We start from the raw sequence: 14614 nt of genomic DNA, 5'->3' as shown, positions 1-14614 counted from the left end.
AGTTGGCTACATTTGGGCCCGACTAGGGAAGTGTGGAACTTCAGACCTGGTTGCTGAATACAGTCCTTTAGACTTGGGTCATAAACATAAGTGCTCTGCTGGATAAGGCCAAAGGCCCATCTAGTTCAAGATCCTATTCCCACAGTGGGAAAGCCCATAAGCAGGACCTGAGCACAAGAGCCCTTTCCCCTTCTGTGGCCTCTAGCAATTGGTATTCAGGAGCATTGTTGCCTCCCATTGGTGGAGGCAGAACAGAGCCATTGCAGCCCATAGCCATTGATAACCTCTTCCTCCTCCCCTTCCTCCAATCCTTTTTTAAAGCTGTCCAAGTGGGGGGCTGTCACTACCTCCTAGGAGAGTGAGTTCTGCAGTTAAACTCTACACTGCATGAAGGACTTCCTTTTATCTTTCCTAAACCTTCTAACATTCATCTTCATTGGATGTCAGTGAGTTCTCGTGTGATGAGAGAGGGAGAAAAACTATTCTTTATCCACCAGTCTCTCCTCATCCCTTGAGACTCTCTCCAACTCAGAGTAGACCTGTTGAAATCAATGGACCTGAGCAACTCATGCACATTAATTTCAATGGATCTACTGAAATTCCAGCAGAAATAACATTGGATATAGGCAACCCAGTCCCTGAGAATCCTGGGAAATGCAGTTAAGAGTGTGGGGAATTGTCGCCATGAGAGGGGCAAGCAACAATTTCAAGGGTCTTTGGGAGCCACTTGCTTTCAATGTGCTTTAAATGTATGGTGTGTTATGCAGCCATGATTTACAACAGCGGACCCAGCTGGGGTGCCACGGATCTTGTTATCTGGCTAACTTTGCTTGGCACTTCCTCCTACATTCGGAGTTGGTGAGAAGGGATATTCAGAGATAAACATAACCCCCAGGGATACAATTTCCTGTCCAGTTCCTTTTTAGCTTTTTTGAGTTAATTTCAAGGCTGTAGTTACAATCTTGGTCTCTCGCTGGTGCTGAACTTACAGATGATGTTTGCTGGTCAGTGTGAGGCTGATCCTGCCTTTGCATGGGCTATCTGAGGATAATCTTATCTTCACAGCATCTCTTTTGTTTATTTGTTCCTGGAGGCCATGTGCCTCCTGTATGCTCTCGAATCCAGTAAAGTATTGTTCTGAAAACTGCAAGGGGGGGGGGAGACAGAAAAGTGAAAAGGAAAGATCTCCCTCTTCAGCATTCTGCTTCTTGGTTACTTGATTAGTCAGATCTGTCAAATATCAGGTATTTTACCTGCTCATTCTGTAGTTTTGTCTTGAGCTTGCTATCGGGTATTTTATTGAATGAGGCCGTAATCCAGTTGTATCTAACACCACTCACTAGAAACTGCAGAAGGGGAGAGGTGCCATTGTGCTTGGATCCTGTTTGCTGGTTTCCCTTTGGGGAATCTGCTTGGCCATTGTGAGAACAGGATGCTGGACTAGATGAGCCATTGGCCTGATCCAGTAGGGCTCATTTTATCTTCTTATATTCAAAGTGATCTGGCCCATCAGATTCACCCAACAAAGCACCAGCTTCTGGCAAACAAACATTTATAAATAAACAGTGAGCACCCAAGGTCAGGTTTTCCATGTCCCACACAGGTGTACCTTATATGTGTGGGAGGAAAATATGAATCCCTGTGACCCACATGTGTGAGTTAAATAACAAAATAATTGGCTGGGTGCCTGGATTCAACACAGGGGGCTTTGCACAGTCTCCAGCAGGAGAGAGTCCCAATAGCAGAGTTTGAACACGCAAAATTCAAGCAGCAGTATAATGTGGGAATTTGGGCTGTTGAACTATTTTCATATCTTGTTCAGTTGCATACAGAATCCCCCTCTATGTACCTCTCTTGGCATGAACAGACCATACACTGTTAAGTAAGTTTAAAATGATATACTTACAAAATGTTCCAAATGGCAGATTCAGGCATTTATCCAAGCAGTAGCAAGGAGAACACAGGCAGAATACTCTTGGATAGAAAAGACAGAAATATAGCTTCAGACATGTGCTCTAAGCTAAACACTTGCTTAAGCACACCTTCCTTGATAAGTTACATGACATAGAGAGAGCATGAAATAGAGAGAGCAGAAAGAGAAGCTTTCACTTCCTCTCTCATCCGAGAAAAGGGGCATGGCTAGCTGAGTCTAGGAATATAACTCTGTAGTCTTAACCCCTTCATGCACTAACTAGCACTCACACATAGTTATGTTTGACTGCAATTTCCCACACTCTGTCTTTGTTTCACCTTCCTTTCTCTCAGTGCTACAAGCACCCGGGTAGTAAATAACATCTGCTTGCAATTTCTTGCTCCTTTGCAAGAAGGGAGAGGGAGATGCATAGAACCATCATGCTCTGATTGTCTGCCTATGATTAATGACACACCTGTTCAACAGCCCAGCCAGCCCAGAGCATCCATCCAGGGCAGGTAGGTCATTAATCACATCGTGCGGAGGGAGCTGCATTGATTTACTGGAAGCAGAGAAGCTGGCAGCACCTTCATGTTCTTTTGCCTTGGCTCACAGAGTCTGCCTCTGTAACATTTTGGAATCTGGAACTGGTTACTTTAGGGACACTCTGAATAACAGCCACAGATTTCTGCTCCTTACATCAAAACCACCTCTTTACTCTGTTGCTGAGGAGTGTCTCAAACAGGCTGTGAGTTTGAGAATGTTACTGCTTTGTATCATCATCAACAACAACATGATGCAACTAAGTGGGCAAATGTTGGCCCTGGCAGCTTATTGCAATAACATTGTGACATTCAGAACTGGGTACCCTGAGTTCAAGGGTGTATATAGGGGTTGGCAATGTTGGCCCCTGCCAAGAATGCAGGTCCAAGCCCAGTGGGGATGCAAAAATCACATCTCTCCACTCTTGCAAGGAGTGGCTAGGGGCCTGCCCACGCATACATGCACTCTCCTGACCACTTATCCACTGCTCTGCAGGGGATGGAGGGAGTGCCAATACAACTCCTTGCCAAGGATGCAAGGAAGCCTAGCTTTCCTTTTCCCTCCTCCTCCCTGTTTCCTTTTGTGCTGTACTTTTTAGATTGTAATTCCAAGGTCTATGGAGAGGGGGGGCTCTGGGAGTCTTTTTAGCTGAAAAGTGGGGTGAAGAAATGCTTTAAATAAACCAAGCAACCTGCAATTGCCCATGGAAAGTAAGCCTCACCCCTAAGGTTTTTCTGTTAAGCCAGAGACTCATTTACATGTTACCCTGAGCACAGGGACAGGCTGTCTCTCCGCATGTACAAGCATCTACATGAAAAGTGTGTACACTTGCTGATGTGTACAACTGTTTGTTCCCAGAGGCAGCACTTGTTACACATTTTAACCATATGTGTGCACACACAGATTTCACACTTGCTGAACATCATGTGTGAACACATCTCCTGAAATTCAGAAGCCAAGATCAAGGTGTTACTATTAGTATATGAAGCCCTGAACAACTTCAGGCCAGTTTACCTATTCAGTTGCCTTAACCCATATACACCCATCCGACTGCTTCAATCTGCAGAACTAGGTATTACAGGTGCCATATACAGTGGTACTTCGGTTTACGAACTTAATCCGTTCTGGAAGTCCATTCTTAAACTGAAACCATTCTTAAACAGAGGCGTGCTTTCCCCAATGAAGCCTCCTGCCGCTAGTGCCCTTCCACCGGTCAGATTCTGTTCTTAGACCAAGGTAAAGTTCTCAAACCAGGACACTATTTCCGGTTTTACTGAGTTCGTAAACCAAATCATTCTTAAACTGGACTGTTCTTAAACCAAGGTACCACTGTATACCCATTCTTCATTTGAAGGAAAGCAATCTTTCAGTGCGGCACACTTTGGAACTCCCTGGCTATTGACATCAGGCAGGTGGCTTTGCTGTATTCTTCTGGTACATGCTTATACATGTGCAGAGACACCTTATCCCTGCTGAGAGGCAGTGACTGGCTGTACTCTTTCTGGTTCCTGCTAAAAACATTCCTGCTTAGACAATCCTACCCAGATCTTTAGAAAGTTGGTGTGAGTTTTGATCTGTTTTTAGTCTATTGCTATTTTAACTTTTTGAATGTCTTGCAGGCACTGTAACCACTACACCAAACTGATCATTATATTTCATAAACTGGCATTGATGATTTTAGTTGTACCATGTTTCGGGGTTCTAATTATTCATTTGGTTTATTCAGTGTTATTTTTCTAGAAAATGATGTGCCGGAACTCAATGGTGCCCATCCGCGTGGTGCCAGAAAGGAGTTCCGGTGAGTTCTGGCTGGAAAAAAGCCCAGGTTTTATTGTTTACTGCTGGCTTTATTCTTCATTGCCTCCGTCCAACACACACTTTGCACAGGAGTAAGTCCCACTGAGCTCAGTGGGGCTTACTTCTGAGTAGACACATTCAGGATTGCACCCTCTGCTTTGTTGAATATTATTTTACCTTGCAATCTGCTTTGAGTGGGCTATGGCTCTTAAAGGTGGCCTGGAAATATTATAGTAAGAAGTTTCACGGCTTCCCCACGGGCTTGATGTTATATCAAATTATTTCTGACCGGTGTTTGCTCAGCAGATCAATGTGCAAAAGGCTGCATTTAGGTTCCAGAACATGGTTTTGCATCATAAGAACACAAGAACAGCCTGCTAGATGAGACCAGTGATTTCAGAGTTGGTTGCATTATCGACAATTACATGAAACATATAAAGAAGACTGTAAGAAAGGATTTAGTTATACTAGATATAGGTTTCAAACGGAAGTGATTGAAGGGAAAGTGAAATTACTGAAGGCCGCATACAGCATACTATTAGAATGGGAGACGAAAGATGAAGAGGTAAAATCAGTTATGATTAAATGGGCACAAGATGTAGGTCACAATATTATGATGGAGGATTGGGTTAAATTATGGAAAACCGACTTAAAATTTACAGATTGTTCACTATTGAAGGAGAACTACATGAACATGATGTACAGATGGTATACAACACCAGTGCAGCTAGGGAAAATGTACAAAACTAGCTCAAACATATATTGGAAGTGTAAGGAAAAGGAGGGAACATTTTATCATATGTGGTGGGATTGTAAAGTAATTAAAAAATTTTGGGAAATGATATACAATGAACTGAAGAAAATGTTCCATTTAACATTTGTTAAAAAAACCGAGGCATTTTTGTTGGGGATTGTAGGGAAAGACCTGCCAAAAAAGTTGAAAAACATCTTCATGTAAGCGACAACAGCCACGAGAGTTCTGTTAGCACAAGGATGGAAGACTGAAGAAATCCCAACTAAAGAATCATGGCAAGAAAAATTGATGGATTATGCAGAACTGGCAAAATTGACACATAAGCTACGGGACAAGGATAACTGTGACTTTAAGGATGAATGGGAACCTTTCACAAAGTATTTGAAGACGCAACAAAGTGAACTGGACTCCTTGGCAGGTTTTGAATAAACATCCACAATTTTTTACTGATAATAATTAGCTAAACAGTTGGAGGATCTATACAACTCTGTAACATGCAGAAAATAGCATTATTGGAGAAGCCAAAGACTGGAACTGAGGGAAGTCGGGGTGGGGGTGGGGTGGGGGGATGGGTTTTGTGGGGGTGGGGGGAGGAAAAATGGGGGGGAATAAGGATATGTTTTTGGAAAATATGTTTTGTTATAACTTTGAAAAAAAATTTTTTTAAAAAAAAAAGATGAGATCGAATCCAGCATGCTGTTCTTACAGTGGCCAACCATATACACCAGTGTGGCTCCCCCCCCCCCAATCTCTCCCCAAATTCCACTGCAACAGGCCTCCCCCCCCCCCGCCCAATGATCAATTTACTGAGTCAACAGAGACAAAACTGGCAGCCTTTGTGGTTTCACTTGTCTGGAAACCTGATTGATTCCTGCCCGTGGTACGGAGGTGATATCGATTTGGCTGGACTCTGATGGCAGGATTAGCTTTTGCCTCGTAGACACATCTTCAGGCACAAACATTCTCTAATCCTTTAAACACACACACACACACACACACACCCTCATCCAGCAAGCCCGACTTCAGGAAACTGGCTAGCTGTGGTTGGCGGAACAATTGTGGGTTTGGGGGGGGGGCCGGGAGGGAAAGCACCATGACTGTAATGCACAGTGGTGGTGCTGGAGGAGTGCTGAGCCGCCGAAGAGAGGCATCTCAGGGAGACTGCAGAGCTCCTAGCCCATCTGCCTGACAGCTATAAAACTGACTCAAGTTGACTTGGGATAACCGCTAAGCAGCCTCCTCCTTGCTGGAAGCTGAAGGCTCTTGGCTGCCCTTTTGAAGTCTGAAGAGAGGGGTGGGGGAGAAGACGGGAGGAGAGAGAAAGTGTGTGTCTGCAATTTCTGCACCTCCTCCTGCTCTGCTCCCTCTCAGTTTCGCCCCAGTCCTCCACCGACCAGAGCCTGTTGCACCTGGACCCTTGCAGCATCTTCCCCCCCCCCTGCACTTGAAAAAGCAAGCATCTGGCTGTCTGGCTGGCTCTCACATTCTCCAAGGTAGGTTTTTTCTTTTTTTCTTTTAAAAAGAAACTCAAATTTCCTTTTTCTTTTGCTTGTTGGTGTGTGTGTGTGTTTCATGTTTAATTGCACCCACTTCACAGATTCCAAACACACACACACTTTCCTGCTAAATGGCTTTCAGGGGAAAACATCTTTGCATTTTTGGTTGAGACAGAGCTTTTCTCTAGGTGCTGTGTGAGGCGGGAGGCTGTTATATAATACGAGTGTAGCGATCCCAGAATGGGCAGCCACCTTGACTTTTTCCCTTCTGTGTCCTGCTAAGTGCATTTCCTTGGAAAGTCCTCCCTGCCCCCAAATAACCAAAGCCAGAGAGGCATTTTGGAATCAATGTTCTGCTGATGGGGGTTTTCTTATTTAATATATATAGAAGTAGGAACAATAGGCTTTTTTCTCTCTTCCCCTCCTTCTCCAGTCTTTTGGACTGAATGAAGAATAATTATTTGGCTGGCTTTGGACCAGAGGTGGCTTGAAGCTCTAATGAAAACCAAGTGCTCTGGGTAGGTTTCAGCCACCTGTCCCAAGGATGTGCAGTCAATAATTTTGGGGATTTAAATTTAATTGGTATGGATTCTGAGCTTTGGGAAACCAAGTGCAGTGAAGCCCACAAACTCTCCTTTCTTGGACATTTTGAAGCAGAGGTTGGGTGGCCACCTGCCAGGCAATATTTGGTTGTGATTCCTGCTTTGCAAGGGGGTTGACTAGATGGCCCTTGGGGGTCACAATAGAGAGTTAGCTCTATTATTCTATGAAAATTGACACCATGAAGGGGTGGGTGAAAATATGATACTCTGTTGGGACTCCACTGGACAAAAACCTTGGCTGTCTCCATGGCCAAAAGCAAGGCTGGCCTGTGGGTCTAATTAATTAATTTATAATCTCCTTACCTCATTTATATCCTACCTTCCCTCCAAAGAGTTCAAGGGGGCATGCTTAGTTCTTTTCCCCATTTTTTCTTCACAACAATCTTGTGAGGTAGTTTATTGGTTGAGAGAGATGTAGAGTGGCCTCCAAGGTCACTCAGTCAGTTTCATGGCTGAGCTAGTCCAACACTCTAGCCACTGCACCACCTATGTAGATGTCTGGCCTGGGTTTTTGTAGGGTTCTGAGCATTGCCAGTTTTTTCTTCTGTGAAATGGGCATTTTGTGAGGCACATGACAGCTTCTTAGATTTCCTGATGTATTCCCCCCCCAACCCGAGGCCCAAAAGGGTTAGAGACCCCTGCTGATGTGAAAGGAACGGGAGTGTGGTTTTTATGAAGGATAGAAAAAGGGGGATAAAATAGATGCTTAGAAAATTGGACGTTAAAATAACTAAGACACAGGGACCAGCACCAGGGTTGCGTCAAAGTAAGTTCTGCCCAGAGTAGAGGCATTGAAATGAATGAAACGAATTCCTGCAGGAGGATGGATCAGTTGACCCACTGGGCTCCCTTCCAAATCTACCATTGTACAATTCTAATATTCTACAACTCTCAGACAGCCATGTTCATTCATTTCATTTCATCTGCTCTGTAAATGACTAATCCATGGCAGCTTCCCTGGGAGGGCATGACATGGGCAGTCAATGGGCCCTGCTCAGAGGAGCTCTGTGCTTTGGGTGTAATAAGAGCCTGCTGGATCAGGCCAATGACCCACCTAGTCCAGCATCCTGCTTGCATAATAGCCCACAATATGCTCCAAATGGGAAGCCTGCAAGCAAGACCTATGTGCAACAGCACTCTCCAGTTGTGTTTCCCACTGTCTGGTATTCAGGGATAGACTGCCCCAAGGCATGGAGGTTTTGCCATCACAGTACACCTCCATATGGAGAGCCTGCTGGATTGGATCAATGGCCCATCTAGTCCATCATCTTTTTCTTACAGTGAATAACGGGGTACCCATTATGGGAAACCCACAAGCAGGACCTAAGTGCAAAAGTCCTCTCCCCTCCTGTGGTTTCCAGAACTGGTGTTCCTGCTTCTGACAGTGGAAGTAGAACATAGCCATTGTGGTTAGCGGCCACTAATATCCTTATCCAATCATAGAATCATAGAACTGTCAGTTGGAAGGGATCCTGAAAGTCATCTAGTCTAGGCCCCTGCAGTGCAGGAATCCTGGGTGGGCTTGAACCACCTGCCTCCAACCTGCCTTCTTTTAAAGCCACCCAGGTTGGTGTCCATTACTGTCTCTTGTGGCAGCAAATTTCATCATTTAACTAAGTGTTGTGTGAAGAAGTATCTTCTCTTGTCTGCAATGAATCTTCCAAAATTCATCTTCATTGGTTGGCCCCACAGGATTCTAAATGTTACGAGAGAGGGAGGCCAAATGTCTCTCTGTCCATTTTTTTTGCCTACTCTTGTACATTTCTAGCAGATCCCCATACAAAGTCATACATTCACACCATACTTTTAAAGCAGTGTGATATTGCTTTAAGCAGTCATGGATTCCTCCAAAGGATCTGGGAACTGAAGTCTGTTCAGGGTGCTGAAAGTTGTTAGGAGACCTTTCTGTTTCCCTCTGAGAGAGAGAACTACAGTTCCCTCAGTGGTTTGCTCAACCATTCCATCTTCCCAGGGATCTCTGGGAATTATAGCTTGGGGGCCAGGTGGGAATAGGGGTATACTAACAACCCTCAGCAAACAACCCCCTTAACAAACCAAGATTCTTTCAGGGAAGCCATGGCTGTTTAAAACAGAATGCTACTGCTTCAAATGTAGGGTGAGGATTTGGATGTTGGAAGATTCAGGGCAGATGAAATAAAGTCTGTCTTCACACAGCACATATTTAAACTGTGGAACTCCCTCCTACAGGAGGCAGTGATGGCCACCAATGTACAGTCATACCTCGAGTTACGAACACTGCGGGTTGCGCGTTTTTGGGTTGCGGACTGTGCCGAACCCAGAAGTACCAGAATGGTTTACTTCCGGGTTTTGGCACTCGTGCATGCGCAGAAGCGCAAAATGACATCACACACATGTGCAGAAGCGCCAAATCGCATCACGCACGTGCGCAGACACGGCACTTCAGGCTGCGAATGCTGCGGGTTGCAAACGTGCCTCCTGCACGGATCATGTTCGCAACCGGAGGTATGACTAGATGGCTTTAAAAGAGGATTAGACAAATTCATACAGGAGGAGGAGGCTACAGCTGGAGCCATTAATGCTTTTGAATACCAGTTGCTGGAAACCACAGGATGGGAGAGTGTGATGCTTACCTTCAAGGTCGGGCACCTTTATGGGGCATCACCTTCTGTTCACCCCATGATCCGGTGAGGGACATGGATTTGTGGGGTTTTCCCAGGCCAGCACAAACCCCAAAATTGGCTTCGCACCAGCCCAGGAAATGGATTACAACCTGCCTGCCAATTGGCCAATGGCAGGCAGGCTGACCAAAGGCTCTACCCCTGGAGCAGATTAGATTGGAGCCAGCAGGCTTCACTCTGGTCCACAGTTTGGGAATTTAAACCCATCCAGCCTCCACCTCCTTGTCCAGTTCCTAGTTGGATCTCCCACCGCCTCTCCTTTTTCCTTGGCTCTTGGGCTCTGCATGACCTTGCTATGGACTATTGTTGGTCATCATATTCGGGGCCAGGCAGGAATTTGTCAGACTGATTCAGGGCCAGGCAGACTAACTGGATCTGTCCTTTGGTTTTGCCTGCCTCATAGCAGTTGTCACAACTTTGGGGTTAAGGCATTGAGTAAACCTGAGTCTTCATTGGAGGGGAGGTTGTAGCCTCTGCCTGCCTCTCCAATTTTCAGGGGTATCTTGTTAAATGAATCTGAGAGGAGTTGTTTTTGTCCTGAAGCCCAGGCAGGAGCTAGGGCCATAGCACTCCTCAAGGTGACCACCCTTGTGTCATAGGGGTTGACCTCTTCAACTAGGAGTGACCCCTGCAGGTATACCCCAAGAGGCAGGCGGGCAGGCTGACAATTCAAATAGTTATACCCAATGCCTTGGCAAAGGTTGTAGCCTGATTTGACCCAAATTAATGTGTGCTTTCTTGGGAGGCGGATATGGGTGCCAGGGGCGCCTGGTTCATACAACGTTCGAATCCTGTTTCTCACTGGGGCATCGTTTGACCACTGTGACAACAGAATGGTGGACTAAATGGGTCATTGACCTGATCCACCAGTCTCTTCTTATGTTCTTTTTAAAAATATATATCTTGGAGTCAAGGAGTTTGCCCATTTGCTACAGACAAGCTGGCTGTCCTCCCTTCTGCTCCCCAATGGGTGTAGGATGGTGGCAGCAGCCTCTGGCTGCCAAAATGGTATCATGGCCTTTCTTGCTTTGGGGGCTCTGAAGCTGCCTTCTTTGAGAGCTTCCAGAAGAGTTTGAACACCTATGGACAATCATCTCCCCATTGCTGAGCCTCACGGATGCCTCTTCTGAGCTAGTTCTTCCCCACAGTCTCTTGTTCCAGTCCTCCAAAATCTCCTTGCTTGGCTGGAACAGGACACCAAGCGACTCAGACACAGTCTGAACATCCGTGCAGCTTTAATATAATAATCCAGCTTGGGAAAATCCAGCACCTCCACTCCTGGCAGGCGGAGAGGCGGGGATGAGTAGGAAATTCGCGCTCTCCAGGCAGCCAAAGAAAGTGGGGAGTTGGGGGAAGAAGCCAGCACTACTCTGAAAGGCTGAGTTTTCTTAGAAAGGGGAATCCTCAGTGTCTCTTCTGTAAGGCGGAGGAGGAAGAGCCCAAAGAGGGAAGGGGAAGTGGTGGGCAAATCTCAATTTCACTTTATTTAATACCCTGCATTTCTTCCAAGGTGCTCATGGAGGTGGTACATAGTCCTCCCTCTCCCCATTTTATCCTCACAACCACCCTGTGAAGTAAGTTAGGCTGAAAGGGAGTCACTGACCCCGCCAGGTCACACCCAGTGAGCTTCATGGCCCAGTGGGGGCATTTGAATTCTGGTCTCCCAGGTCCTAGTCCGACACTCTGACCACTACAATCCACTGCACTGGCTCTTCCTCTCAGTTTATCACTTTTCCTATCTTAAGTTCAGTCAATCTCCAGATTCGTTTGCTTTTTTTAAAAAAAGTTCTCATGAAAAGTTATCAGCACCTTAGTACATATTTTCCCTAATAGGCACATGTTTGTATATAGTTTTCCCTCATCTACACATTTACACAATGCAGTTTCTCCCAATATTTTCACTAATACATGCATTTTAATGCACACTTTTGCTTTAATATATGCATTTTGGGACATATTATTTGGCTGGAGAACCACACTGCAAGGATGGCTTTTGAAGGATGGTTGCATGTTTTGGAAAGCACTTATTTGGTAGGGTTGTCTTTAAATGCAAATTGAGTTGAATTTTTCCTCCATCCCTGGTCTGGAAGCACCCATTTTTCCACATTTCCATCCAGTGAGAGGGCAGTGATTCCTGACCTCATTTCGAATTGGCTCTGTGATGACACCCTGTCAGAGGAGTCAGATTTCCCCCCACACCCCTCAGCAGAACTACACTTTTTAATGAGCGGGTCCTTGGGTTTCCTATTCAAAGCTTTTCTCAGAGCAAGGGAAGAAATTCATTGCAAATTTCACACCACTGAAATGTTGGGAAACTGCCAGGGAGATAACGTCCATCATGGCCCCCAAGCCGGAGTTCGGAGGATCCATCGGCCTCCCGTAGTCACGCAGATCCAACAGTTAGGGGCACAAAGCCTGCTCCCTCTTAAGGTGGAACGGAAATATCCTAACATCCTCCCCCTTTCCGTGTAACCTGTTGTACCTGTGGTTCACCCAATTGCAACCTCTGTGTGTAAACCTTAAGTTGCTCTTTGTTAACAACCTTAGACAACAGATCAGCAGGAATTTCATTTCCTGCCATGTAGGACACCTGAATCAGTCCTTTCTGAATACACTCTCTTGCACGATGTAGTTTAATCTGCAAGTACTTGGTTCTCTGCTTGCAACTCTCGGAGTTCAGCAAAGCCAAACACGATCTATTGTCTTGATACACTTGTACAGGACATTTCGCAGAAACCCCGATGTCCTTAAACAGTTGCATCAACCATTCACAATCCATGAGTGAAAATGACAGAGCATTGAGTTCTGCTTCACAGGAACTTAGGCTCACTGTTGTCTGCTTCTTGCACAACCAGTCAAACAGGCAGTGGTTGTACATGTAGCATACTCCAGAAGTGCTTGTACCATCCGTGGTGTCACTTCCAAACTTGCATCTGCAAAGATTTCAAGACCTCCAGTCTTCTGACTGGTGAACCTCAGCCTGTAGTGCATAGTCCCTTTCAAATAGCGGGCTATGCGCTTCAGAGCTTTCCAATCCTGAACCGTAGGATTGTTGGCATGTCTGCTAAGCAGATTACAGCTTACAGCTATGTCAGGTCTTGAACATCTGGCAATGAAATTCAGTTTGCCTAGAATGCATCTGTACAGCGTTGTGTCAGAAAACGCTTCAGCAGTACTGTCTACCTGGTAACCTGTCACCATCGGTGTGTCTGCTGGGTTTGCATCAACCAAATTCAACCTGGTTAATACATCAGCAATTTTCTGTGTTTGGTGTACCAGAAAATTACCTGCTTGGTCCCTCTCCACTGCAGAGAAAGATAGTTGGATACCTCACCAAGATCCTTCATGTCAAAGTGCTCCTTCAGTTGAGCTAGGGTGCTTTGGTAGAAAGCCTGATTCTTCCAAAACATCAGAAGATCATCAACAAAACATAAACAATACAGTTTGTTTTGCCCCTCCTCCTTGACAAACACACATGGATCAGCTTTGCCTTGGTGAAAACCTAGAGAAAGCAATGTCTCAGTGAGTTTTGTGTTCCAACACCTGGCACTCTGCTTAAGACCATATAAGGATTTCCACAGTTTACAGACCATTCCCTTCTGTATCTCCATCCCATCAGGTGGAAGCATGAACAGCTCCTCCCCCAAAACCCCGTACAAAAAAGCTGTATTAATGTCATGGTGGGAAACATGCAGTTTCTCCTCCGCAGCGATCTTGAGCATCAGCCGAATGCTCTCATATTTGACTGTGGGTGAGTAGGTCTCGTGGTAATCCTGTCCTGGTACCTGTGAAAAACCTCTGGCAATCAATCTGGCTTTGTGTCTGACTACCTTGCCATTCTGGTCTGTCTTGGCCTTGAAGACCCATTTGCTGCCAGTCTCATTCCTGGGACTACCGGTACCAATTCCCAAGTTTGGTTCCTGTTCAAGGAATCAACTTCAGCCTTCATGGCATTAAGCCAAGGCTCAGCATCTTTAGAGGTTAACTCTTGAACCTCTTTGAAGCTTGAAGGTTCCCATACCTTCTCTGAGCTACTAAGAACAGCAGTTGCTGTCTTAGCAAACTCATCAGCATACCTCTTTGGAGGTCTGCCCTTGGTCGCCCTTTCAGACCTACGTACTAAACGCAAGTCTTCTGGACTCATCTCCTCCTTCTTAGGAGAAAATTGACCAATGGTGAACAGTGGTTCTTCCAGTTCATTGTCAGACGCATCAGATGGTCTGACTGAGGCCTTTGCGCTCTGGTAGTCTGCTGTGTCATCACTGTCACTGACACCAGCAGCAGCAGCGCCGCCCACTGAACTGGAATCCGAACTCTGATCATCATCATCATCATCATCATCATCCTCAGCAGCTTCCTCAGCTTTTGCTGCTTGCTTGACATCACCTTCATCCTCCTCTGGGTAACTCTGGAAAATTCCCACATTTTCCCCCCACTTAGGATTGTACTCAACACTCCTTGTGAACTTAATGGACTTAGAGTCAGTCATCCATACCCTGTATGCACCTTTTTCGTACCCCATAAACAAACCATGTGCCCCACGCTTCCCAAGCTTGTTGGTTTGTTGTGTGCGTACCCACATGTCAGAACCAAATATTTTCATGTGTTTGGTGTTGGGTTTCTTGCCAAACATCTTCTCATAGGGGGTACAACCAATGGGTGATGACAATCTGCGATTAAAAGAATAAACAAAATTCCCCAAAGCCTCCCCCCAATACTTATCAGGGAGATTGGCATCATGCAACAAGGTTTTGATTCCTTGCAGCAATGTCTGATTTGCTCTCTCCGCAAGCCCATTCATCCATGGCGATCTGGGCGTTGACATGTCATGCTGGATTCCCTTCTCAGTC

General features: G+C 45.6%; 1 protein-coding gene across 1 annotated transcript in view; it reads left to right on the top strand.

The window, feature by feature from the left end:
• Positions 1-6148: 6148 nt before the first annotated feature.
• The window catches only part of ADAMTSL2 (ADAMTS like 2), a 44562-nt gene continuing 36096 nt past the window's right edge, over positions 6149-14614 (top strand). The window contains exon 1 of the mRNA XM_082207904.1: positions 6149-6499. The gene's annotated coding sequence lies outside the window, so the exon portion shown is untranslated. The remainder of the gene's footprint in view (positions 6500-14614) is intronic.

Source organism: Podarcis vaucheri (genome assembly GCF_965113315.1).
Source record: "Podarcis vaucheri genome assembly, chromosome: Z".
NCBI lineage: Eukaryota > Metazoa > Chordata > Lepidosauria > Squamata > Lacertidae > Podarcis > Podarcis vaucheri.
Note: the sequence above shows the minus strand (reverse complement) of the source record. Positions and strands in the feature narration are given on the sequence as shown.